Consider the following 2,647-nt stretch of genomic DNA (forward strand, 5'->3'; position numbering starts at 1 on the left):
TAGAAATAAATAAAACATTTATTTTTTATTTATTATTTATTTAAAATAAAACATTTAAAAAACATTAAAAAAAAAACGTATGGAAATATGAAGATTTTTCATAAATTATAAATACATTTTTTATACATGTATTTTTGTAATATCAGTATTTTTGTAATTTTGTTCTGTAGCTCTACTTTTATTTTCCATAGGTTTTAAAAGACAAATGCATTAAAAATAATAAATCTGTGTTAATGGGTACACAATGTATAAAAATGTAATTTTTTGACATATGAAAATTTATTACTGTCATGTTTTCAGCATCAAAACTTATGATCTTGGTCTTTCTTTCTTGCCTTTGTATAAAGCCAAAAGAGAGACCCTGGCTACTCTGACAACCTTAAAGCAACCTTCAGGAATGTCACAGACAGCATGATCTTTGCAACCAAATCCAGCAACCAGAACCTCATCATTTTCTTCAGTAAAATTCAAACACCATCATTGTGTACAAAGGCTGTGATTTTTTTCTTTCTTTTCTTTTCTTTTTCTTTTCTTTTTTTTTTTTTTTTGCGCCATTCTTGATCAGCTGGATGCTGACACACCTCTAGGTGGCAGAATTTGGCTGCTTGGCCTCAACACCTGCTTTTTCTAGCACAATTCCCTTTACATTGGTTGGCCTAAAAGGGCTGGCCTTCAGGGCTGTGCCCAGATGGACTTTCTTCTGCTGTTCATCATGCCACTTCTACTCTCGTTGGTGGCTACAGGGCTTCCTGGCACTAGGAAGACCGTGACACTTATCCATCTTGCTGGTACTAGGGGCCTGAGAAGAAGAGCTCAAGTTGTAATTTTTGATTTCATTAACATAAAGTGGAGAGTGACAGAGCTGTAACATAATACATCTTTTGTATGTACGTGAAGTTGGTAATAATTTAAAATCAATTCCTAAAACTTTAGGGTGCTATATGTAAAATCCCTGTGGTAGCCAAAAGAATCTATCTGTAGCATCTAAACAAAAGGAAATTAAAAGGGAATCAAAATGTGACATTACAGAAAGACCCAACCAAACATAAAAAAGGGCAGTCATGAAAGAAATGAGGGACAAAAAAAGATAAAAGACATACAGAAACAAATAGCAATATGTCAAAATTAAGCTTCATTCTCAGTAATTACTTTAAACACTTAGAACAGTAAAATTTATATCATGTATATTTTGCCACAATAAAAAAAAATCAAGGGAAAAATTACATCCAGGAGAGAATGACTAGTTGAGCTGAAGGGGTCAGTACAAGAGTGATAGGAATCAAAGTTCATAAAATAGCACAAGCGATAAATATAACATAAGATCACATTGGGAGAGGTCTTTGGAGAATTGGGGAGGAACTTGGAGTCAACTAAAAGTTCTTAAGCAGGGGAATAAACTTGACAGAATCAGTGTTTGATGAAAAATTTTCTGAATGAATTCTGAATATGGGGATAGCATAGCAGAGGCCTAATGAGAAGTGCCATAGTTACGGCAGTCTAAGTCATGAGAGCAAATGAATCCCCAAGTAAGTACAGAGGAAGAAAGGTTAGAATCAATTCATCTTCTCCAGCCAAGCATGCTCCCACTTTAGAGACTTGCTGTTACTTCAGCAGAAAATTACCTTTCTCTGCCCCCAGATATCTACATGGTTCATACCGTTATGTAACTTGGGCATTCATTATGTAACTGAACAAACACCACCTTATAAATAGACTTCTCTGAGTACCTCACCTAAGATATCATTTGTCCTCCCTCCATAATTTTCTATCACCATTATGTTGCTTAAATAGTCCAGGAAAAAGACTGTTCACAGTGAGATAGCTCTGGGTCAGGTCACAAGCCCTGCAAGTGGAGATTTTTAGAAAAGTGTTAGGCAAATCAAATAATGACAATTGCAATTTTCTGAAAATGGGGCTTTATGAGGGAACTCAAAGCCTATTTTGCCTCCTCCAGTGGCTGCAAATTACTGGTTCTCACAACTACCATAGTTGTGAATTTGTTAGTTTTTAAGGCCACCACTGAGCTGGAAGAAGAGAATGGGAACAGAGCAAGTTAAAATACCACAAAGCTCATTGCTCTTGTTGAGATTCAGCCGTTTTTCTCCAATAAACAGTTCTTGGATTGTTGAATGACTTTGGTTAATTCTCAGAGTTCTGAAAAAATGCACTTTGACAATGTTTCCTATGTTCTTATTAATTTTATTGAGGAGATTTTTTTGAAGTCCTTATTCTGACAATACAGAAATGCTTTCTTATAACTCTGTTTTAATCCTAAATTGTTTGTTGTTCTAAACAAGGTCTAAGCATCACCAAACCCTTTATACATATGTCCACTCACAGCCACATATATCATATTAAGAGCTCTGTGTGTGTGTGTGTGTGTGTGCACATACACACGCAGAGTTTTCATTCCATTCTATTAAGTGCCAAGTAGATTGGGGTAAAAGATGAAGGTACTTGAAAATTCAGCTGCCTTTCTCCCAATGAATACCTTGAACATCCCATGCAGGTGAATAGTTATCCAAACCATTGAAACCAGTCCTTGTTCATGTGCTTAAAGAAATGGGTCTCAAGAAATACTGATTGGTTTAATGTAACAGAAAGTGGACTAAAGAGAACCATAAGTTGCTGCTAAGAAAAGTTATTT

At 35.2% G+C, this 2,647-nt stretch overlaps 1 pseudogene; it reads right to left on the bottom strand.

The window, feature by feature from the left end:
- Positions 1–309: 309 nt before the first annotated feature.
- LOC120232642 lies at positions 310–781 on the bottom strand (annotated as a pseudogene).
- Between the last annotated feature and the right edge of the window lie 1,866 nt (positions 782–2,647).

Source organism: Hyaena hyaena, unplaced genomic scaffold (genome assembly GCF_003009895.1).
Source record: "Hyaena hyaena isolate Hyena2069 unplaced genomic scaffold, ASM300989v1 scaffold_77, whole genome shotgun sequence".
NCBI classification, from domain to species: Eukaryota; Metazoa; Chordata; class Mammalia; order Carnivora; family Hyaenidae; genus Hyaena; species Hyaena hyaena.